This window comes from Trachurus japonicus, chromosome 19 (genome assembly GCF_045865225.1).
Source record: "Trachurus japonicus isolate A0001 chromosome 19, Traja_1.0".
Lineage (NCBI taxonomy): Eukaryota > Metazoa > Chordata > Actinopteri > Carangiformes > Carangidae > Trachurus > Trachurus japonicus.
In genome coordinates, this window is record NC_140925.1 from 17258822 (window position 1) to 17285245 (window position 26424).

Genomic DNA, 26424 nt, shown 5'->3' on the forward strand with positions numbered 1-26424 from the left:
CTGCATTTCCACTGAAAGAGAGAAAAAAAACTTAAAATTGCTTCTGTTGTCAAATGGGTTAAGCTCTAAAATGTCAAAATTGTGCTAATGCACGCTTTTCATCTCAAATTTTTTTATACTGACACCAATGAAAATCTAGTAGCTCACACGCACACACATACACATACACTGATTTTGTGTGTCTTCCGACCTGAGCTAAGTGAGTGGGCGAGTGTGTTCCGGCAGCGTGCTCTGTCCTTTGTCACGCTGGGCATCAGTTTTCAGCTGCTGACAGTCTCTACAGGACCCTCTCCACTAAATCACCGACGTCCGTGGTGAGATGTGACAACGCCTCGGTGTCTGCGCAGAATTAACAACTCCTCTCTTCAATCAGGCCCTGATACCTACCACTGACTTCATCAATTCCTGTTGCATTGAGATAAAAAGGAATTCTCATTCGGTAACACCATAAAAAATGTTAAGGAGATCACATCTGACATATGAAGTGTTACCACGGATTAGTCAGTTGTCTTGGAATATCTCACATGGAAAACAGCAAATTTCATGTCATTGGTTACACTGGCCCTCAGGTATAACTACTGAAGTACGTGTCTGTAGGTATTTTTATAAATACATCTTCATGCAACAAAGGATGTTGATATTTCAAGACACCATTGCCCAGGCAACCCAGCAGAAGGTTGACCAACTGTTAGAGTGCAGTCATTACATCAGGGAGTTTGAGCAGTTTGGCTTTGTGTATTGTTCACTTTCAAGTTCTACGCCTTTTCTGAGAAAACACCAACAGCTATCACTTTGTTAGAAAATCTTCACAGCTGTCAGACAGTCATTCTCTAAAACCCTTCCCTTCTGTCAGCTGCAGGTTTTAAAGCCCCCCTCCAACGATCCTTTTTGGTTATTTTAAAGCATTCTCTGTGGTCTTTAAATTGTGATTATGAAGTTTTTAGCCAAAATCACAAAACCTGTGCCATTTCCCACGGCTCTCCTTCTGCACAGCACCACTAACTCATTAGCAATGCGCCTCTGAGTGGTGGGCGGAGACTGCGCTGCTCAGCATCTGCCGTTGGTTCACAGCAATTTGAAGGCAATTTTGCACTTAACTTTTTCTGCTGATGTGTCCTCTAACATCAGAAAAATGCCACAGGAACATGGGAAAAGCACAAAAAACACAATTTTAATCCGAGGGGGTCTTTAAAGCTACTAAATGTAATGTTTATGTATCATTTTTTTCAGGTGACGCTGTGCAAGCTCCAGGTTCATCCTGGACAGGTCACCAGGGCTGACCTTATCCCCCATATGCTCACATTCACACCTATGAGCACTTGCACATACGCAATTACGCTAATGTGCATGTCCTTGAGCTGTGAGGGGAAGAACTCACCCAGAGAGAGAGAGAGGGAGACAGGGAGGACATGCAGACTCCACACAGAAAGGTGACCATTCAACCCAGAAGCTTCTTGCTCTGAGAGAACAGAACTGCCCACTGAAACACAATGCTGACCACAAAGCAGGATGTGGTGAATTCATGTTTAGTAATGACTGAAATTGCTTTTGGGGGATCCTCCAGTTCAGCTTGTATTTTAGATTTTTTTTATGAAAAACACGAGTGCATTTCTCTCATAAAACAGGCTCCATTATCATATAAATGCTCAAACAGGCAATCCCAGTATGTTTGTGAAAGTTTGTGAGGCGAGTTGTTATTTTTTCTCTTCTAATCCCAAATTGGAAATCAAATTATTTCATGTGAGGTCATCATGTACTAGGGAAAGTGAAAAAAAAGTGAACTGTGCTGTGATGGCCCAATTTTTTTTGTGTTGATACACAAGCTAATAACATCAGTGAGGATGTCCATAATGTTCTTGTAACCGCAACTGAAACCTCTTATTTTTGCTCCACAATATATCGTTCTATTTTTACATTGTCTTATTATTATTATTATTATTATTATTATTATTATTATTATATATAAACATTATATTTATTTTGTTTGTTAACTTCATAGTGTGGTTATGAAGACATGACAGAGCAGTTATGTAGGTGGTCATAGTAATAATGATTGATTGATTTTAAGATGAGCAATGTAATAAAATGTGCCTTGCCTTTAGTGCAGGTCAGTCTGTTGAAAGGCAGATGAACAGTACCGACCCCTGAGACCATACTGTGACTCTGTGTGTGAGATTAAAGGCTGCTGGACTCCACAGAGAAGTGTTTCATTAGCTCTCTGTCACACAGCAGGTTAGAATCTCCAATAAAGATGAAAAAAAATTTAAAAAAATAAAACCAGTTTTCTTTCCAAGTCTTCACAGAAGACTGTAAACAGGCAGGTGAGGAGAAACTGACTCTCATGTCGTATGTGGAAGTATTTGTGGCTGGAACATGAAGGCTGTTACATCACATTGTGGAGGAAGCCATGTGTGCACCGACCCACATCTCCTTTTTACGTCTCATTTTATGTAATGTATGTGTACACAGATGTAACCTGCCTTAGCTCTAATTGTTGATTTTTTAAAACTAGGAGATACAGATATTTTATCAGTGCATTAATTACCTCGTGGACTAGTAAATCAGAAGTCTAGATCGCTCTAGGAGAAAGGGGTATTGGCAATATGCATTGAGTGACAGAGTAAAGAATTGACACAACCATCAGGTAAGTTTTAAGTGTGTTATATTGTTTTGAATAAAGAAATAAAATAAATAAAATGAATAAAAGAAAAAAAATGTTTTACAGTGTCAACACACACATGAGATATCGACCACAGTTTCCAATAAATTCAGTCTCTGAATAAATCACAGTCTCTGTTTTGGGTAGCTCGCCACGACCACTGAGGTCCCTTCTACCTTACAGAACAGGAGGAAATCCTCAGCAGAAGAAGTAGTGGTGCAGATCTCAAACCCAGGAATCCATACCAAAGAAAAAGACCCGGCCTATAAAGGCCAAAAGAAAGGGTTACTATATATTCATGTAAATAAAATATACTTCTAAATGTAAATAAATGCATATAAACACATATTTATACATGTATATTATAACATTGTTTCTTAATAATTGTTTTAACCACTTTTTACTGTGCTTTTAAAATGAACCGAACACAATATAAACATCAACATGAGCCAAAATGGCGGAATATTTCTTTACACTCATCTCCTCTCTTTTCCTCTTTTTTCTATACCGCCGCTCACTCTCAGAGAAAATACACCGAGCGGGGGGTAATGTACACAACACAGATATATAAAACTATTTTTTAAACACTATACACATGAATTTAATGCCTCACTAATCCATATTAACATTAGCAGATGCACATTTCAGCTTTGTTCACCGGACTTTTATCAATTAAGTTCAGGCTACTCACCAGAGGCTCAACTTCACATACACACACACACTCCGGGCACAAGGAAGAATACACGGCTCGTCTGTCCAGGTTCCGCTCTTTTAAGAGACAGGGACATGGGAGTTCAGTAACGTGTAACCTCAAAAATATAATTTAGCGAAATACATGTGGCTAATGACCGGAGCTAGCGCCGTAGCTGCTAATAAACACTCACGTTCTCCTCCGTCTCCGTCACAAAACACACGGTCCGCTTCCAACCCACGGCAAAAGAAAAGGCTTCGCTCTCTGCACCGACGATAAAAACTTAACTCAGACTTGGAATATCTGACTTTCTTTCACAAAACGGTAATATCTGCAGCCGAAGCTTAGCATGCAGCCACCTCGACGACGGTCCGGCAGAGAGAGAGAGAAAAAACAACAACACGCCTGCACGTACACCCTGACGGCGTCTGATTGGTTACTCCGCTTCACATCACGTGAACTCCTCATGTCACCTGAATCTTTTACACTTCCAGAAAGGCACATTCGCCACACTTGAAATAAACAAGACATTCTTTTTAAAACAGATGTAAATAAACGTGTGTATATTAATCTTTTAAATCTATTTATTGACATATTTATGATTTTAATCATAAATCCTATTTATTTATTTTATGTAAGATTACTTTAAATCAAACTCTATTTATTTATTTGTCACATCTATTTATTTATCATTTATTAATTTATTGATCTAATCAATTAACTGATAGCTGGACTAGGATAAGGGCCTAGTAACCTGGGTTACACCCTCCCCTTCTAAAGGTGTGTATGTCCCATTACACCCACATGACTATGAATTGGCCTTGGGGTTACTTGGAGGATGTCTGCATAGCCAGGGTTCTGGAGTGCATCGGCAAAAGCAAGGTTGAGGCCTTGGAAGAGTGACTGGACTATAGACAGCAAGGGATTTCCGAGTTGACCATACTGTAGTCGTTCAGGTTGTTCTCTACGCCTCTGGGAACGTCTGGGAACACTGTCACCCTCACTCTCTCCCACGATGACTGGAGAGGTTCCTCTTCCAGATATCCCAGCTGCGGTTCCCTCATTGGTTCTGTCCAATGACACATCCTCACAAGATTTATTGACAGAGCATCCGTCATCCTTGCTGCTGTCACTGAATGACAGATCTGAGAAAACAGGAAGGCTTTCATCCATAATATTTGGTTCTGAGGGAGACTCCGACATGCTCGGCTGAACAGGTAAGGTCTCATCCTCCTGTCTTGAAATGTCAAAGGGGGCGTCCTGAGAGCTTCCAAACAGAGCTCTTCTCACTTTGGGGGGATCAGTTTCTCTGTGCCTTGAGATGACCTCAGCCTCCGGATCAACAACTGCTGAGGTTCCTTTCCATCCAGAACAGCTTGGCTCATTTGAGGTGTCATCCCCGAAAGCTGGAGGTTTCTCTGACTCGGATGGAATGATCTCCACAGGCATCCACTGTACTGTCCCTCTTTCAGGTGCACGTCTCTTTTCTCTGTCTTGTTTTTCCATGATTAATGTCTCTGTCTTTTCTTCCAGGTCAACAGGAGCAGGAAGCCAACCAGCTGAAGACGAGGTGGGTTGTTTTGTCTCTCCAAGATGTCTCTCCCTTGCAGGTACTGTCTCTGGCCGGGTCACAAGTCTTGTTTCAATGAAGTCAGAGTTCAATGTCTCTCCAGGTAAGTAGTAGTAGTACTCACTGTCTTCTGACTCTGAGTTGTCATCTGCCACCTCAGACTCGGCTGCGGCTTCCATTCTCAACTGTCTCCTTGTTCTAGGTTTGCTGATAGTCTGCTTCGGAGGTTGCTCGGGCTCTGCCACAGGTAAGAACCCACACGGCAGCAAGAGGTCACGGTGTAAGGTGCGAAGTGGTCCATCTTTTCCCTCTGGTTTGACAGAGTACACAGGTAGGTCACCAGCACGTCTGACCACTATGTGAATGTCTGGTTCCCATTTGTCGGCCAACTTGTGTTTCCCTCTGATCCGAACGTTCCTCACAAGGACTCGATCTCCTGCCTCAAGAGTGGATTCGACGACTCTCTTGTCAAACCGTTGCTTGTTGCGCTCAGCTGTCTTTGAGGCATTTTCTGTGGCAACTCGGTAGCTTTCCTCTAGGCGGCCCTTTAAGTCGTGCACATATTGGGAATGTGACTTGGGTTCACAGCTGGACGGGAGATCGAACGCCAAATCAACTGGAAGTCGGGGTTGCCTGCCGAACATTAGTTCGTAGGGACTGAATCCCGTCACGTCATTCCGCGTGCAGTTATAGGCGTGCACTAGGGGCTTGACAAACTCTCGCCAGCGAGATTTGTCCTTGTTCTCGAGTGTGCCCAACATCTGGAGGAGGGTCCTATTGAATCGCTCCACTGGATTTCCCCTAGGGTGGTATGGGGTTGTCCTGATCTTCTGAATGCCAGCGATGGAGCACAGTTCTTTGATGGTGCGAGATTCGAAATCTGGACCCTGGTCACTCAGAAGCTTTTCCGGAAATCCATAATGCACCAGGAAGTTTTCCCATAAGCACTTAGCCACAGTCTGCGCTTTCTGGTTTCGAGTTGGTATCGCGACTGCGTACTTCGTGAAATGGTCTGTCAGTACCAGTATATCTTTTGTGTTGCTCCGATCCGGCTCCACCGATAGAAAATCCATGCAGACCAGCTCCAAGGGCCTGCTGGCCTTGATGTTACACAGAGGAGCTGCTCTTTCGTTTGGAGTCTTTCGGCGCACACAACGTTCACACCTCTTGATCTTCTGCTCTACATATGCGGACATTCTAGGCCAATAGAATCGTGACCTCACGAGGTCGAGGGTCCGCTCTATTCCTAGATGGCCTAGATCATCATGTAGGCCTCTCAGTGCTGTGGCTCTGAGTTCAGTTGGTAGAACAAGCTGGTGTGTGACTCGTCCATGTTCTTGTCGCGTTCTGTACAACACTCCACCTCTCAACTCAAGACGCTTCCATTCTCGGAGCCACAAAACAAGTTCTGGAAGCTCTTGTCTCAAGGTGGGTGAGGGCATGTCTCCAGACTCCTTGTGCTCAATGACCACTCTGAGATCAGGGTCGGCCTGTTGCTTTGCTCTCATCTCCTCTTCAGTCCAAGGACCAATCACAGGGAGTCCATGATCCTCTTCCTGCTGGAAACCACTGGGCAGAGCATCGGAGTGGACGGCGAGAGACTCGACCAGTGCGACTGATGGACATGTGGAATTTTTGTGAGACCACTCAACATCATGCCTCTCACATATGGCCTTCACTGCATCTGGGAGAACAACATCTGGACTCTCCTGATCCTTCAGGTAATGTAGAGTGAACTGTTGGATCCTTTCACGCTCTTTCCTCGACACAGCATCATCCAGGAGCTCCCCATGTGGTCGACGAGAGAGTCCGTCTGCATCCTGATTCTGAGTTCCTGCTCTATACTGGAGCTTGAAGTTGAATGTCGATAGAGCTGATAACCACCTGTAACTCGTGGCATCCAACTTCGCGGAAGTCAGGATGTAAGTTAAGGGATTACTGTCGGTGACGACAGTGAAGTCGGTACCGTACAAGTAATCACTAAACTTAGCAGTGACAGCCCACTTTAGCGCGAGGAATTCCAATTTGTGAGCAGGGTATTTCGCCTCACTCTTTGTCAAACCTCTGCTTGCGAAAGCGATAGCCCTCATCCGTCCATCTTGTTCTTGATACAAAGCCGCACCAAGCCCTGTCGTGCTCGCGTCAGTGTGAAGGACGTATGGGAGTTTGGGGTCCGCAAATCCCAAGACAGGTGCGGTGGTGAGCTTGTCAATGATCTCCTCGAACGCTCTCTGACATTCTGGAGTCCACCTCTTCCCAAAGGATTCCTTCGGATGGAAGTACAGGTGAGTTTTTCCTCTTCCTTGACTGTGTTTCCTGAGAGGTGGGTACCCTGCTGTGAGGTCATTTAGAGGTTTGGTGATCTTTGAGTAGTTCTTCACAAACCGTCTATAGTACCCAGAAAACCCCAGGAAAGAGCGCAGCTGTTTGAGGTTCTCAGGTACTGGCCAGGTCTTTAAGGCTTCTATCTTCTGCGGATCCGTCTCAACTCCATGCTGGGAGACAATGTGACCAAGATACTTAACGGAGGTTTGGAAAAACATGCATTTTTCTGATGACAATTTTAAACCATACTCTTTAAGTCGGTTGAGGACCTGTAGTAATCTTGACTCGTGTTGCTCCAAGGTATCCGAGAAGATGATGAGGTCATCGATGAAAACCAGCGCTTCCTTGCGGTTGAGATCGCCTACACACCTCTCCATCAATCGCTGAAACGTACTTGGCGCGTTGGTAACCCCCTGGGGCATTCTATTAAATTCCCAGAAGCCGAGGGGACACACGAACGCCGTCTTCTGTTTATCAGTCTCTTCCATTTCGACTTGGTAATAGCCCGATTTTAAATCGAGGACTGAAAACCACTTGGAGCCAGTCAAAAGAGAGAACACTTCTTCTAAGTTTGGTAGAGCGTAAGCATCCTTTATTGTTTGTGAGTTGAGTTTCCGGAAGTCGATGCATAACCTCACAGAGCCATTTTTCTTCCGCACGACAACAATGGGGGATGCGAAAGGGGACTCGGACTCGCGTATGACACCAGAATCGAGCAGCTCTTGAAGATGTTTCTTAACTGCGTCGACATCGTGTGGATGGATGGGTCTGGGTCGGTGCTTGAAAGGAGTGTTATCGCTTAGCTTGATGTGATGCTTTACTTTGTTGGTATGACCAAAGTCCATGTCGTGCTGAGAAAAAACTTCAGGCATGCTATTGAGCAGCCTAGTGATTCGCTCTTTCCACTCCGGTGGTAATGGGGAATCCCCAAAATCAAACTCAATTTTGTTGGTTTCAGGAGTTGAATCGGCAGAGGGCTCCTTTCCCATCACTTGCTGAATGGCGTGAATCTCAGCCAGCACTGTTCTCGGGGGGATGGTGACGTCATGTTGGGTCTCATTCCTCAGCAGGATTGACATTGAGCAGGGGCGCTTGACAGGTAAGGTGCACAGGGAGCTAGCAACCAACAGTCCGCCAGGAAGGGACGACGCAGACGCAGCCTCTACAACTGCCCACTTATCCTGGTGAGCACCACTGAGGTGGACCTGCCCCTCCACAACGACCGTGCTGCCCGCTGGCACCATTTCAGGGGTGTTACTCCGCGCCTTGATCAGCCCAAGAGCTCCAGTACTTGCCTGCTTTTTCCGTACTTCCAGGATTTTCAAAACCACTCTGTAGCCAGGAAGGAATGACTGAGGGCGACAATCATGCCTTTCAACATAGCTGGAATAGAGGACGTCTAATGAATTGGTGCCAATGAGGATTTGAGGCACACTGCTCACATCAGGAACAACCAACACCAGCGTAGGGACTTCAGTCTCTTTTCCCAAAAACTCCTCTGGAAACAACAGGTTGAGTTCTACGTACCCGAGGTAAGGCACGGCCTCTCCATTGGCTCCCTCTACTTGCAGCTCTACATCCAAAAGGTCGTCCAAGGATTTCAAGGAATGATGGGACAGGTGAGTCTGGAAAAAGGACAGCGGGATAGTGGTCACCTGAGATCCCGTATCTAGCAGGCAGTTAACTTTGTGGCCTTCAATAGTGACTTGAGCAGTGCATTTTGTTCCAACCAGCTTGGGCGGCAGTATGGTGGAGGTGGTGTTAGCATTACCACACTTGCTAGCCACTTGCTTTGTTTTTCTAGGGCGTATGGTTGATCTTTTAGTCCCTGTTTGCCCTGCAACAGGGGCTTCTAGTAGTTTAACTGCTGGATGCTAGGGCTGCCATTTTGCTGATCCCATTGCCGTTGTTTTTCTCTAAGCAGCTGTCTCTTTTCCTCAACGAGGAGGGGGTTGGGTTCACTCTCACAGTGGACTGCCAGGTGAGCGTCTCCACCGCAGCGGAAACAGTACCATGGACGGGGCCTATTGTTTGCTGTTGGCCCAGAACTGGACTGTCCGCTCACTCTCTTGTTGGGTGGCTGGTGTCGAGCTGTCATGGAGAAGTCTCTTGAGAATGCAGGCGATGGTATCTGATGACTCTGAACTTGGGGTGGGCTCACCTGTGCTTGAAGAAAGGCAAGCTGATGTTTCAATGCTTTAATCTCTGTTGCTTCTAGGTGGTCGCTCTTTGCTTCCTGAGTTGCTTTCCTCATATCTGCTACTTGTGCTTGAATGTCAGTAATTTGTCTTTTCAATGTGCTGATTTCAGTTGTGTCAGGACAGCTGACTTTGGCTTTACGTGGAGTTGTAGTCTGCATGACAGCAACCTGGGCTTGTATTTCGTTGAGCTGTTTCTTTAAGACGTCAGTATCTGTTACTTCTTTCTCAGGTGTAGCACAACTGTATGCAGCTAACTGTTGTGATGCAGCTCTGAACTTTGGGACAGCAGGACTTGGTTTGTGTAGTCCAAGGTGTTTTTTCATGCGGTTATGTTTACTTGCCTGTCTGTCTTCTTCCGTTCTAATCAGAAGCACCAGTTCAGCAAACGAGGGCGGTGCATTTGTTTTCCGCTCCAGCTGGAGATCAGCGATCAAGCCATCATTCCAGCAGCCACGACAGAACTGCTTCAGGAGGTAGCGGTTTCGTTCACTCTCGGCGATACCACCTCGTCTGACCACAGCACTCAGAGCAACTTGCAAGCGGTTCAGATAGTCAGACGGCTTCTCATCGTTGTTCTGCAGCGTCCCCATAAGCTTAGCCAACAGCTCATCTCCATCCTCTACAGAGCCATAGACTGAATCAAGTAGCTGAAGATACACTGATGGCAAAGCTTGAGGGCTGACATGCTTGATAACATCAGTAGCTGGAGGCAATAAGCTGTCCAAGATCTTGCGTGTTCTGTGCAGGTCAGACATGGAGGGATCTGTCAAGAATAAATCAACATTTGCTCTCCAGGTGTCAAAGTCAAGTTCACTGTTTGGACGAGGAAACTTCCCAGAGAAAGGTCTGAGGCGAAATGAAGAGTGCATGGGAGACATAGCTTCATTAGCTCGCATGACATGTTCAACAACGACCCGTTGTACAGCAGGAGGATTAACATCACTCATGGTAAGTACTGAATGTGTCACTGCAGCACTGTCACCATTACCACTGGCTTTGATGGACTGGGACGCTGGGTGTTGAGTGTTCAAGTTAGCAGCCATGCTAGGCGATGGAGCGGCTGTCAACACAGCAGGCTGCAACTGATCATTCACACTGATAGGTAAAGACGTTACCTGTGGACTCGGAGCAGCGGCCTCGAGCCTTCGCAGAGCTGGTGTTGATGCTGCTCGGGCATCACCTCTCAATCCACGCTGATCACGACTGGGTGAAGGAGATGGTGGGAACACAGCTGGTAAGTTCCTGACTATCTCAGGTGAGACAGATCCAAGCAGGAGAGAGGGCTGTTGCACGACCTGTGATGGCGCTTTAATATTTTCAATCCCCTGAACAGTTGCATCAGATGTGTTCAACTGAGAGTCTTCGACTGGTGCAGTGTCAGTGGGGATGTTCATACCTTTGTCTGCGCTTATCTTCATCAGCTCCTCTTGAAGTACACTTTCAAATGATTTCCCACTTTCATCAGCTATGGCTTGCAGTACCTCAAGATACCCCTTGGTGGCGCTGCTGCTGGCAGTGCTCTAAGGAGCGCACCTTAAAGGTAACATTAGCATCAACTGAGCTCTGATACTCTTTTGGCAATGCAGATCTAAATGTGTTCATTGCAGAGCTATTTGCATATTCTACAATGGAGCAGAGGTGATATTCTGATTTTGGATCATCAATAACTAGTATTCTGTTAATAGAACCATAGCGTTTCAGGTGGCTCTCAAGCTCCTCATCTGCTTCAGTTTGAGTTAACCCGTTAACAATAACTGAGTTGCGAACATTTATCTTTTCATCTTTCACTATATCCATTGTACTTTATATTGTTTACTCTTTTACTCGTGTCACTCAATAATACTCCACTTTCTCCTGGCTAGCTCGCCAAGTTTCTGTAACCTGCCTTAGCTCTAATTGTTGATTTTTTAAAACTAGGAGATACAGATATTTTATCAGTGCATTAATTACCTCGTGGACTAGTAAATCAGAAGTCTAGATCGCTCTAGGAGAAAGGGGTATTGGCAATATGCATTGAGTGACAGAGTAAAGAATTGACACAACCATCAGGTAAGTTTTAAGTGTGTTATATTGTTTTGAATAAAGAAATAAAATAAATAAAATGAATAAAAGAAAAAAAATGTTTTACAGTGTCAACACACACATGAGATATCGACCACAGTTTCCAATAAATTCAGTCTCTGAATAAATCACAGTCTCTGTTTTGGGTAGCTCGCCACGACCACTGAGGTCCCTTCTACCTTACAGAACAGGAGGAAATCCTCAGCAGAAGAAGTAGTGGTGCAGATCTCAAACCCAGGAATCCATACCAAAGAAAAAGACCCGGCCTATAAAGGCCAAAAGAAAGGGTTACTATATATTCATGTAAATAAAATATACTTCTAAATGTAAATAAATGCATATAAACACATATTTATACATGTATATTATAACATTGTTTCTTAATAATTGTTTTAACCACTTTTTACTGTGCTTTTAAAATGAACCGAACACAATATAAACATCAACATGAGCCAAAATGGCGGAATATTTCTTTACACTCATCTCCTCTCTTTTCCTCTTTTTTCTATACCGCCGCTCACTCTCAGAGAAAATACACCGAGCGGGGGGTAATGTACACAACACAGATATATAAAACTATTTTTTAAACACTATACACATGAATTTAATGCCTCACTAATCCATATTAACATTAGCAGATGCACATTTCAGCTTTGTTCACCGGACTTTTATCAATTAAGTTCAGGCTACTCACCAGAGGCTCAACTTCACATACACACACACACTCCGGGCACAAGGAAGAATACACGGCTCGTCTGTCCAGGTTCCGCTCTTTTAAGAGACAGGGACATGGGAGTTCAGTAACGTGTAACCTCAAAAATATAATTTAGCGAAATACATGTGGCTAATGACCGGAGCTAGCGCCGTAGCTGCTAATAAACACTCACGTTCTCCTCCGTCTCCGTCACAAAACACACGGTCCGCTTCCAACCCACGGCAAAAGAAAAGGCTTCGCTCTCTGCACCGACGATAAAAACTTAACTCAGACTTGGAATATCTGACTTTCTTTCACAAAACGGTAATATCTGCAGCCGAAGCTTAGCATGCAGCCACCTCGACGACGGTCCGGCAGAGAGAGAGAGAAAAAACAACAACACGCCTGCACGTACACCCTGACGGCGTCTGATTGGTTACTCCGCTTCACATCACGTGAACTCCTCATGTCACCTGAATCTTTTACACTTCCAGAAAGGCACATTCGCCACACTTGAAATAAACAAAACATTCTTTTTAAAACAGATGTAAATAAACGTGTGTATATTAATCTTTTAAATCTATTTATTGACATATTTATGATTTTAATCATAAATCCTATTTATTTATTTTATGTAAGATTACTTTAAATCAAACTCTATTTATTTATTTGTCACATCTATTTATTTATCATTTATTAATTTATTGATCTAATCAATTAACTGATAGCTGGACTAGGATAAGGGCCTAGTAACCTGGGTTACACAGACATATGCCGTCCTTTAATGACAGTTCAACAGGATCTACTAATAAGTGAGGAAGCTGAGAGGAAGAGTGATGTTGAAAGAGTTGTGTCAAGAAGGAAAAATTGCTGCGAGCTGCAGGTCATTTACACTCATCTACTGTACTAACAAGACAGCAGCTGACTTCCTGTCTGAAAATAACATCACGCTGCCCTGGCTCTTTTTGAACAATAAAAACACACATGCAGTGAGCATATTGCCACACAACTCACTGAGTTCATATTCATTTTTCTTGTAAGAATTGTCATTATTGTCAGCTTCATTGTGGTTGCCAGATAAGAACCTGTTTCAGCTTTTGAATGGTTGATGAAGGAGTTCTGGCCTTTATGATGACAAACTTGAGTCACAGTATAATTCTGGTATAATACATTAAAATGATAAGTTTGATATTGTACGTCCTCCTGTACAAATAAAATAAAAACACAAAAGACACTAAATCTGAAATAATGTTGAAGTGTGTGCATGTTTACAATGTTTGGAAGAAATTTTATTTTTGTAATTTTGTTTTTCATTCGATCCGGGGTGCTTGGTCAATGAGCGGTTAGATGACATAGTGAGCAGAGTCCATAGCAGTGATCGCTGGTTCGACTCCTTCAATTTTTTTGTTAGTAATATTGAATTTATGGGATTTTAAAAGAAACTCTGCAAGTTCGGTCGCTTTTCCACTGTTCTGCTAACCCTCCTCAAGGCCATGTGCATTCCTTTTCATTGAAGCCGACGAGAAATCCATCCATGGAGCGGTGGATAACGTTATTTATCATAAACGTGTTACAATGTGTATATTAGGGCTGTCAACGAATGGCAGAAATGAGATTCGAATATTGCCTCTTAAAAAAAACAGATATTCGAATAAAATTCGAATATCTATTTTTTCATATTTTCTCCAAAAATCAACACAAAGAGATGGACTTTTATAGCGGTAGCCTGTATTTATTATCAGCGCATGTCAAACACGTTTTGAACAGCTTACATTACACAAAACAAACAGCTACACAATGCAAATCAGCAACGACATTATATGCATATTAATACGTGAAAAAAGACTGCGTTTTACTCAGCCTTAATCAATTCATGTCAAACAAGTTTTGTGATGACGCGAGCAAACAGCTCGCTCTGGAACGGAATAAGAGCCAGCATGTTTTATTCCAACATCCAAGTAATGATCCTTATAACGCGGATCAAGTACAGTCGTGATGAAGTGCAGAGGATCATCACAGCTCTCAGTGAACGGCACTATTTTTTTAATGCGCGATTAAAGCTGTCACTCGGTAGTTTGGGAAAACAGAGAAGCTGCTTCTCTCCAGACGTGACCACACAGACGTGTGTGTGTGTGTGTGTGTCTGTGTGAGTTACTACGGTTACCGCGGCGCTCCCGTCCCCCGTATATTTCTGCAGCTGGATTGACATGATCCGGTCTGAGACATGAAACTTATGGACTGAGGAGTCGTCCTGCTGCGTCCTGCTGCGTTCTGCACGTCACACCGACGACCGTGCATTTGTAGGAGGAAGTTGTAGTTGCTGTTGTTGTGGTTGTGCGCGTGAAGATAATTTAAAAATAAATTATTAATATTCGAATATCATATTTTAATAATCGAATTTCATTTTTATTACTATAATTCGAATATACATTCGAATTTCAAATATTCATTGACAGTCCTAGTGTATATTTGTGTAGTCTTATCCATCATAAACAAGAGATTATGGGTTACATGGCACGTTTTTGTCGCTGCAGAGACGAGAGCTGGGATACCGGGTCAGAGGCTCTGATTGGTTGGTTTTTGGCTAAGAGACATTAGGTGGAAGGCAGAGAGCCTCCATTCTCAAGTCATTTATTTAACCATCACAATTACCCTGAAGCTGTTTAATTAAGATAAAAATATTGCATAGTTCCTCTTAAAGTGAAATGGTTTGACGAAAACTGGTATAAAAAGCAACATTTTGGTGGTAGGTTTAACTGGAAATCAATTACAAATAAATGATCAGGACATTATGCTTGTAATAACAGTTTATAAACTTCTTTTGAAAAGTTTACATGAAGTTTCAACACCAGCCTTGTGTCTGCTTACTCGTTATATTTCCTGAGTGTCGGCACAGATGCTACTTAACCTCACTCCTCTTCATTCCTTCACAAATAAAACCGTGGTTCAACTAAACTTGGATCGCTGTGTGAACTCCCACCTTATCCCTGATTTTATCAGAAGAAAACATTCACAGCCTATAAAGATCAAGAGACAGCAACAGTGCGAGGCACGTGGGCATCTGCAGCTGTTTGTCCCTGTGTGTGTTTGTGTAAATGCATGTGCACACACAGGCTTCTTATCTGTTCAGCGTGGGTTTCATTTTCCAAGCTGAGAAGTGGATAAGCATGCAGCGTCAAGCATGACTGCAGCAGACGTACGGACAAGATACAGCCACGGGGAGAGGATTATATCTCAAACAACACCACTAAAGCTGTCCACTCTCTGCTGGATCCCGCCGGTACAAGCACCTCCCCCATAGCTTTATGGATGTACTGGCACATGGTCGTAGGGACGGAGAAAAGAATCATTCAAGGATGGCATATGTAACATTTCAGATGAACAAGTCGAGGAAGAATGGAGTGAGTCGAATGTTAGAGATGTGGAAATGAGTTTTGGACCATGGTTATATGTGGAAAGGAAAAGAGGATGAGTGGTTATCTGAGTGCATTAGTACTTACTACACCAGGGTCTCCTACTGCACTGAAGCTTAAGCGATGTCCTTCACTTGTAAGTCGCTTTGGATAAAAGCGTTTGACAAATGAGTAAATATGAATGTAGTGTAAATATCTACGTGGTCTGTCTGAAAAGCTCTCCTGGGACCTTTTCTACAGTTGTCAATCTACCGGGGTTCAGCCCTCTGATTGGTTACTGGGCTTAGCTGGAGGGGGGGTTCAGGTCCTAGAGCACAATACTTCATGTGTACACTCCTTTGATGAGCCAACAGAGGGATTATGACAGAGTGAGAGAAAGGATCAGACGGGTAAAAAAGCAACAGATTGATGGAAGGTAGGTCAGAGTTCATGGTGAAGGACTGTGAGAGTGACCGGCTCTAATCCTCTTCTGAACTGTGATGTTATCAGTGTGAGAGGGAGTGCGAGCCTCTGACCTTGGCTCTGTCCGTGGCCACGCCCCACCTTGCCTTCCCCGACACCCTGCTATCTCCTCCCCACGTCTCTGAGGTCTTGTTAGGGATTCCCAGCTGCTTCCCTCCACAGATGCTTCAAAACCTCACTCCTCTTAAAGGCCATAGTTCCGTTCTTAATTCTCTTATCCTACCTTTCCTCTGTTTCACTCTTCCTCCTGTCTGGGGAGAGAAGAGATGCAGAAGCAGAAATAAACAGGGAACCTGTCTACTTACAGTTATCTCCTTCCAGGAATTTATTAAATCCTATAAAATCCCTTTAATACCTTTAGCTGTTTCTGCATCTTTCACTAACACCATCCTCCCGTGGTCCTCCACTCACCACTTGCCACAGACACCTACACCTTTCCCTATCACAGCTGCTCAATTTCCTTCTTTCACTGCACTCCGGAGAGAGTGAGCTAAGCCGTGTGCTCTGCGTGCGTGACTGACGAACAAAGACTTTCTTGGATAGTTTTTTTTTGGGAGGGGGGGGGACTAAAGCACAGTTGAGGCTGATTAATATTCTGCATTGACAAGAGGCATTCAGGCCAACAACAATGAGAATCCACAATGGGAATTACAGTCCTTGTAAAACATTATTCAACTCATAAAAGACCACACAAGTAAATCTTATAGTCGCATGAATTCATACATTAAAACCACTGTGGACGCCACCGCCAAGATGCTTTGTTGCTTTATTACCAGAACAACCTTGAGGACACAGAAAAATACGCTCCATTAATATGAATCATTATATTTAACGGTGGGTGGTTTCCATTCTGTGTAAATGTCTTCCAAGGAGAAAGCCTGAGTGTAACTTTTGGGGGTTTCGACAATATGACGTTTTTTTTTTTCCAGGACTGGCATGACTTTTGTGGTTGTTAATTCAAATTGAATAAGAACTATGAAGACGTACCACCTAGTTCCTTTTTTTTATATAACACATATCATTAACAGCTGCAGGATTTTAACTTCAGGTTTTAAAAAATTGCTCTCAATAAAGCAGTCCCTAACTACCCTGTCTGTCTGTTAAATGTTATGGAGACCATATTTATGCACATATTGGGGGTTATTTGATTTCCACAGTTAAGGGAAGTCTTAATCACCTTCAAACACATCTGTCTATAAAAGATTATGGCACTGATGTGTTTGTTTCTGGAAAGTGTAAATATTGTGTTTTCCAAAAAAAAAAAAAAAGGAAAAAATTTCAATACAGCCTAGAAGAAAATATTGATAAACTTGAATATTGTGATATTTCCTGACAGAATATTGTATCAATTCTTTGAATATTTTGATATTTTAAGCATAGTTTAGATGATGACAGTGGATGATGACTGCTAGTTGACTGCATTGCCATAGTGTCCCCCTCCTTCCACTCCTCGCCAGCATACAGGACTTGGGCGTGATGCTAGCTCATGTGTTAGCCATCAGAACTTACAATTGGTTGAATGAATCCCATCAGATAAGACCAACCTCAGCATACAAAGCTGATGCATGGACCCATTTTGACTTTCAAGGGCAAGAATGCAGTAAAGACTTTGACAAGAGCCAAGCTGTTTGCAGGACACACTATAGACACCATAACACCATGCAACAGAAGCTAACGGCTAACATGAAAGGAGCAGATGCTGCTCAAATGACTCTGGATGTTTTAGTCAGAATAACACTTTCAATACTTCACTTTATTTGCAAAGACATGAGCACTCTCACTGCTGTGGAAAACAACAGCTTCCATGATATGATCAAAACAATGAAGCCCCGGTACACCACGCCTTCCCTACAGAGCAGATACAAACCAACTATTCTGAGGTTGAATTCATAAAACAAACTGTATTTGTTTTTGCATAGAACCTTGTATGTCCTTTCTTTATAATGTGAGAGTTCTTACATCTTTCTATTCTATTTTTATCTTCTATTTTGGGGGAAAAAATGCAATATATCCCATTGCTTATAGCTTCCCCATGCATTGGAATATGTCATATGGTCACTCTCCTGTATCATATCGCCCGATTCTTACCAATACTGTACACAGCCCTATGAGGTTGTGGATGCATCTTATAACCAACAATGTAATGCAAGAGTCTTTGCTAGTTCCAAACACAGTTGTCAGTTCCCCATTCAGCACATGCACTGGCGCCCATCTCAGCACCCATGGCAGGCATTATTAGTGTATTTCTGTTTTAAGGCAGCAGGAAGCCATTATTTTATTGATTAACAAAACCTGGTTAACCAGCAGCCACTCCACGCTGCTGTCCTGCAAATGCTGAAGGAAGCCCAGATTTTTACAACCACGTCATCTGACAAAATCACCAAACACACAAATTCAAGACAAAGACCATGCAGTGGTTTTGGCAATATTTTTCCACACAGAGAAACAGAGAAGCGACGGAATCTCTTTCTTATTTTGTCTCTCACGCAACCTCCATCTGCTCCAACTGCTGCGCCGCCTCCCTGCCACATACTGTGCAGAGTTGATGCAACAGAGTGAGCTCGTGGGGCAGTAATGGCCTCTGTGGAAAGTAGTTTGCCCAGAAAGTTGCGAAATGTATCTATTGATCTGTTGCGGCTAAGAGACAGAGAAAAAAAAACATTATTCAAGGCAAAATACTGTTATTTGAACAAAATATAAATATATCACATTGTGCTCTGTGAATTGTCTCCATTTCATAGACCAGATGATTCATTATTGGGGAAAACATTTGGTAGATTAATGGATAACGAAAACAATTAGAGCTTGTAGGTCAAATAATACAGCCATCCATTGTTAAACTAAGGGAGGTCTCCACAATAAGGAGCAACTCTTCAGCCCAAAAATGAAAAATACATTAATTCCCTTGTAATCATGTCTTGTGATTAATAAGCGCATAAAGTCACCATGAAAGCTTGTGCTGTTTGTTTTTGCAGCCTTACAACATACACAATCCTTTGAGGAAAACAACTTGAATGGTTTCCTGGTCCTGCTGCACTGACCATCATCCTCCCAGACGTTCTGACTGGCCATGGTTAAAAGCACAGGCGTTACTCATAAAATCAAGGATGGTTCCTCTCTACCCAAGTGACTGAAGCAGCTCAATAGAAAACAGTCATCATCACTTTTATCATTTACACCTGTGCTGTTTTATTTTACACCACATGTCAAAAAAGGCTAAAGTCCTATTTATGTGACGGAGTTCTACGACCAAGAGTCCTAAACTGTTCACCCAGTATGGACGTGACATAAATTTAAACTAAATGTAGCAATTTAAAGGGATAGTTAAACATTTTGGCAAATAGGCCCATTTCCATAATCCCTACAGTCATAGCAGTAGGTTCATTACCTTTAATTGTCGGTGCAAGCTATTTTTAGAACGGCGGAGCAGAGCCGCGAGCTGCTCAGAGCTACGCTACGGAGGCTAATGGGATTTCTTGGTTTCCCTCATCAAACTCATCAAATACACAATCCAACAACTCCAAAATGCTCTGGTGGACAAGTTGTGACCTGCACATTCACCACGCTAAGAGATAATAACGGAACGTGACAGAGTTGTTTCCGTGGCAAATGCAGAGACTGCTTGCCGAAAAACTGCCCTCGACAGAAACGCGCATCAGCGGTTTTGCATGAATTTACCTCGAAAACATTGTGCTTCCAAGATCTGACTCTCTGATCTCGTCCAGATTTACTGATTTACTAACTGTTATATGCTGCAATTTCTCACAGGAATTCCATGTGTCACAGCTGTTAATGATAGGCAGTGATAAAAAAAAAAAAGATTAAATAAAAAAAACTATGTGAGGATGGGAGCTCTCCAGTACAAATTTACATCCAAGTTATTAACTTGTTGTTCAGCAACAGTTTCAACAGCTGAAAATATCCAGCGGACGCGGAGGTGACGGCTCACTGCAGAGGTGGTGAGGATGTGGAGTGGGCCCTTGTTACAGGCAGCAGCGCGATGTGAGACGATCCGAGGGGAATGTTAATGGAGACTAAAGGGGCAGACTGTAGAGGAATGTGGACCGCAAGTAACAAGTAATAGTTAAGGCTGCACAAAGCGCAAAAACAATTATATTGTGATTAATTCGGCAGACACTGTGACATGAGTTGTGATTTCGGTTGGCGTTTAGAGTGGTGACGGCCATATTAAGAGGATACCAAAGGTAAGAATATCACACAGTTTGATGAATGAGCTAGAAAGGTGCTATAAATGGGGAAGGTTTCTGCAAATTCACTCATTACAAGGGACTTAATGGACCCATTAGCTATTTTTTTCTTCCTTTGTCATACTGCTTGAACATGTAAATATTGAATGTCTCTGTAGGCCTACTTATGATATTTATAGATGTAGGATGGATGTGGTGATGGTGTTACATAAGTCCAGTGATCTCATGGACGTTATTATACGGACAATATTTGAACATTTAAGGGCCGTGATTCCCGATGTGACAGTGGCACAGTGAGTGGATATTTACTGGAACCCCAGATGTGACGTTTTGTTTTGTAGTGTCCTGTGTTGTTGTCAAGTCAATATATCAACGACATCTCTATTTTTTGGGTGAATGGACTTAATGTTGGTTTTGCTCTGTAAAAGATAAAAGTAAATAAAAATCTTAGTCACAAAAAAATAGGACATTAAAGGAGACATATTAATTAATTAATAGTTCCCAGGTGTCTTAAAGACATGTCTGTGACATGCTTTGGCCAAAATACCCCAAAGATCAAACATCACAGCTCTTTTCATCCTCTCAAAACAGCGCTGTTCAGAACAGCTGGTTTCAGTGCCTGTCCCTTTAAATGCAATGGACCACTGCTTGCCCCACCCCTTCTACCGGTCCCAGGTAGGGGTGGGGTTATGCGAATTTGAATCGTAGTTACATCACTGGAAGACAAATGAGGGAACAGCTCGTAAAACCACATGGATTTCAACCTAGGGAGCCTGCACATTACAGATTTGTTTGTCAATTCTCACATTTTGGAGGCCGAAAGGCAAGACAAACACCCAAATATATGTTAAAGAGCCTTCAAAAAGTGATATTTCCATAATATGTCCCCTTTAAAGTATGGAAAAACAGATGGGCCACAATGCTTGCTAGTGCTGTTTGCTACTAAAATTGATCATTAAACAATACTGTACAAAAGGGGTTCCACTTCTGAGGTTATGATGTAACCCTTTGTGTTTGTTAAAAAACCTTACCTGTTGCTTCTACCCTGGTTGCCCCAACCACAGCAGCATGTTAGCTGCTGTCCTCCTCCTCTACCACACCTTTCTCTTCATTATCTACAGCAAATCCCCTCCTGACCTTCTCCTGACTTTGCTGATACCTCTGGTCCACACTGTGTTTATGCCTCCTGGATGAGCCCATTTCAAGTCTTTGAAAACATTTTTCATTATTCATCTGGAGTGAAGGAGCAAACGTTCAGTGTCAGATTGAAAGAATTAATATTAATGTTATCCACTTGCACTTGAGCAGTTGATACTGGATAGTGGCTATGCTTGCCGCCTTCTCTGCAGGGAAGTGCAAACAGCAATCCTTCCTCCCAAGAGAGAAAGAGACTGAGCAAGAGCAAGGCAAGGAGGGCGACTCAATGTGTGGTGCACAGCTGGAAAATAAAATTATATTTTACCCATTTGAAATTAGAAACCAATCAATGGAAAACAATGTCTGGGAAACAGTGGATTGGGCCCAAGTTGGGCCAAAGCAGCCTCTCCCAACCCACTCACTTCACTAGACATATTCGGAAATAAAGTGATAATTTGTACCACAGTATTTCCTGCTATCTAGCTGTTATCACATCCTTGACTGTTTCCCTTATAGGATACCTTTCATAGATCATTTCACACATGCGTATGAGGGAGACAGAGAGCAGAAGAAGAGGCAGAGAAAGACGCCTGTTCCAGAAATAACACAAACACACACACAGGGCAGAGGAACAGACACAGGGAGTGTGAGAATGGGAGAGGAATAATTGCGAGACAGACTGCTTTCTCCAGTTGTGCTCCAACTCCCACCCTCTTAAAATTCAGAGCTTCCACAATCAACAAACATCGACCGAGTCCTAATCAAGCCATATTTCTGTGTAATAGACAAATTAACTATAATTTATTGCAGCAATTACAATCAAGAATGATGTTTCAATATGACTGCGAGGACCACAACAAGGGAAAACTGTGGCAAAACTCTGAGCGCTGAGGTGAATTAGGAAGCACAGAGGCTTGTGTTGAGTTACCAGTTAATAGTAAATAAATCAAAGGCTGTGTGTTTGTGTGTTTGTGTGTTTGTGTGTGTCTGACTCTGGATTAGCATTTGTTGGGCTGTGAGCACCTCATTCAGCAGAATTAGAGCACATCGGCCTTGAACCAGGAAAACAGGCGGGCAGTAATTGGATTTAAATTAGACATGTTCTCTGTTCATAGCTACCGAATGTTACATCAAGCACAACCCCCTCGCTCACTCCTCCTTCTACCTCTTCTTCCGTTTATCTCATTTAACATCCCAAAATCTCTTCCCACCCTTAGTAGTTACATAATTCACCCTCTTGACTCCGTCATGCACTTCATACTTTATCTTTCTCATACCACTCTTCCACCAGTGTAATTACTTTTATTCCAATTTCTCTTATCCATTGCCGCTGGCTATCTGTTACCTTTCCAGATTATTACCAGCAGTTAAACACTGTGTATATTGGATGACTAAATTAATTTTTTACTGTATAAAATGTTCCATCATTTCTAAAAAGGAAGAAAACGTCTAACCACATAATTGATTCTCTAATCTCTGCTTTACATCTTACCCATGGCAGATGTGTCAAGATTTACATGTCTTTAACCTTTCTTTCTTCGTTAGCCTTTCCAAAACTTTAGCTTCAGATGCATTTAGTTAGCCATTACCAAAATCCTAGTTCATGCTTCTACATTGAATCAATCTCCTTCTTTTTTCTTCTGTTTTGTAGTAATTTGTTCCCACTGTGTTATGGCTAAGCAGATTTTCAGTGGTGACCAAGAAACACCTTGTTAATTAGCTAACAAGGCTACAATAGTTTGTGGGATTACACAAAGTAAAAGAAGCCCCCCTCATTACAAATTCACTGTGTAGAAAACCGTTCTGGATGCTAATATAATTTCCTCTCCACCTTTTCTTGCCCAATGAACTTTTGTTTTGTCCAGACACATGGTGTTAAAAGTCTTTTCTCTCATCACATTAAAAGCTTTTATCTCACTCTTTCAGCACTGTGGTTATTAAATAATGATCCAACTCCACTTTTATGAGACACGTTCTGGAACAAGCAGGCTGGAAACATTAAAGGTTCTGCAGGTAACTGCATTGTCGACCAAATCATGGAGCTGAAGTTAGCTTAATTAGCTTGCTAGCTGCAACTGATAAGATCTCCTGGCAAGACTTGTGCTTTAAGCCAATAAGAATTATAGCTGAGGGTTAGAAATGGAGAAGCTGTTGTTTTTAAGAATCTATTTGTTTGATAATGAGTAAGACTGCAGTGATAGTAGATAGCTACAGTACTGTTAGTGTGAACAATCTGCTATGTGCTGTGATATGCATATACATGTATGCTGTATCTGGTATATGCTTGAGGCCATAACATATCAGGGTGTGTGTGTGTGTGTGTGTGTGTGTGTGTGTGTGTTTGTGTATATCTCACAGCTGCTGAAGGCACTAGTGCTATTCCTCAGGGAGAGCATCTCATCCCCCGGTATGAGTGTGTGCTTGTGTGTTTAGTGTTGTGCTGGATCATCACATCTCAGCCCAGCCAAGATAGCTGCTACTGCCACTAATGGCCGGCTGTTCTCATAACATCTGGAGAGAGACACACGCACGCACACACTCTAACATACTCTAACACACTCTCCCCTCTGTCTCATTTACCATTCACCCCCTTCCATCTAACTCTGAGGCTCAATGAAGGCTCATTAGAAGAAAATCAGGATCTGTACTGTCACTCTGACAGACCTGTGCAGTCTCCACACACACACAAACACGCACGTGCCCACACACACACATACAGAACACTCCTTGTGATAATAATCACATAATACAGTCGTATAGTTTAGATAATTAGGCATTTTCCAACCGGATGGAATGCCTGCGTCTCATTTATCATCCTCCAGGCTTCAGTGTTTTCCTCTCGTCACCGTCATCTCTCTCATCCTTCCATGCACAAGGCCTTTACACCTCCACTTCTCTTGTATCCTCAGCTCCTCCATTAGCATGCTCATTAGCAGGCGCAGGCCGACACCCTCAAACAGGCTGAGGCCATATTAGGATGAATTTAATGCATAAAATAGCTATTTGGATGATGTTAATTATACTGAAGAGTTACACAAATGAAATGGTGCTGACCTCTGATGCCTTTCCACACAGGCTAATAGGTCTGAACGCTATATTGTTATCATTAATTAATAACATATATATTGCAAAAGGGGGTAGCATGTGGGACAGTGACCGGCACTGTTGCCTCTCAGCAAGGGTTCAAACTAAAGGGCCCGGAGCCTTTCCCTGTGGTGTCTGCATGTTCTCCCTGAGCCTGTGTGGGTGTTTCCAGGTTCTCTGAGATCCTCCTCACACATTAGGTAAATTGTCTATAAATTGCCTGCAGGTGTGAATGTGAGCATGTGGGGCTGTTTGTCTCTATATGTCAGCCCTGTGACAGACTGGCAATCTGTGCAGGGATATTCCAACAGGAAACAATACGGACAATATCAGATTTCTCTCGCTCACCTTGACTCAACGGAACGTTACCAGACAGAGTTGTTTTTTGCGGTTTTGCATAAATTTACCTCGAAAACAACTCCATCTCGTAACGTTCGGTTATTATCTCATAGCGTGGTGAATGTGCAGGTCACAACTTGTCCACAAGAGCGTTTTGGAGTTGTTGGATTGAGTATTTGATGAGTTTGATGAGGGAAACCAAGAAATCCCATTAGCCTCCGTAGCGTAGCTCTGAACAGCTCACGGCTCTGCTCCACCGTTCTAAAAATAGCTTGCAGCAAAAATCAAAGGTAACAAACCAACTCCTACTAAAACTATGGGCCAATTTGCCAAAATGTTGAACTATCCCTTTAAAGACTACAAATCAGCTGATTGAGTTACTGTAGCAGGTCGGTTCTTCCCTTGTTTTATTATTTTCTATGACATTGATGTCCTATGATATTCCTGGAGGTTGAACTGGTTAAACTGGACTAACCAAACATTTTGAAGACTGACGAACTCCCAATACTCTTGAAACCAAACTCAGACATTTCAAGCAGTTGATACAATAGAAGGAAATGTATAAAAAGTCAGACAATGTCAATTGTGACAAATTATATTTTAAGACATTTCTTCTGTAATTTCAATCTTTTTTTTATTTTATTTTTTTTACGTATAATGCATCTCTTTTATGGTTAAATGCAGTTTCTCAGCCACAAATGGAAACACAAAAGACCCCAGTCAGCAACGTGACTCAGCCTAGCATGTGACTGGTCTTGGCTGGATGAGACAGTACAACATGAACAACCTACTTAATAATATATTTGTCCTGATAATGGTTCTATCAGGCTCAGTCTTGGTCTCTCTGCAGGAATCTACCATGGGCCACTGCTTCATACTGCAGGACCGAGTGTGTGTGAATGAGAAAAAGAGCGGGTGAGAGATGTGCAGTGTGTCACTTGACAATCACTGCTTTAATTTACCGATATAATTGTGGCTGAGGGCTAGTCACATAAACAAAACCCAGAGAGCAGTCTCACTGAAGCTCCAGTTTACTGTAGACACAAATTTCATAATCATGTCTCACTCCACGTACAGAATTGCCCATTAAAGAAATAACTCTGGTCTCAGTGGATATGATTCACTTCTTGTTCCACCGCTGTTTGCTACCGACTACAAAAACATTCATGTATTTTTGATTCACAATTATAACTCCTGCTGTTTTAACAAGAATTTTGTCCCACTGAGATTAAGGTACATTTTCCTCAGGAAACCATTGAATAAGAAACTAGCAGTGATAATGTTGCCTCTCTACAACTAAACAAACACTAAAGCCACAATGTAGTCACAGTCTTAGCTCAGCATAGCTTTGAATCTGTGAGAGTCAAACAAAACTGGTTTATTTCTAGAATCTACACATTAGTTCAAAATGTATAGGGGGAAAAAATATGGATGAGATGAATTGTTTGGTGAATCAGGGAATTGATTCACATGCTGTCTGTCAGGTACTGTATATGATTAGCTTCATTTAGCATATCTTAGCATGTTTTTTTTTTTAATTTTTTACCAAGACTGGGGGCTGGAAACAGCTGACTCTGTCC

The 26424-nt window shown here is 42.6% G+C and overlaps 1 protein-coding gene across 1 annotated transcript in view; it reads right to left on the minus strand.

Annotated features, from left to right (window-relative positions):
• The window catches only part of spata20 (spermatogenesis associated 20), a 64282-nt gene that overhangs the window by 10356 nt on the left and 27502 nt on the right, over nucleotides 1-26424 (minus strand). The gene's annotated exons all lie outside the window — the stretch shown is intronic.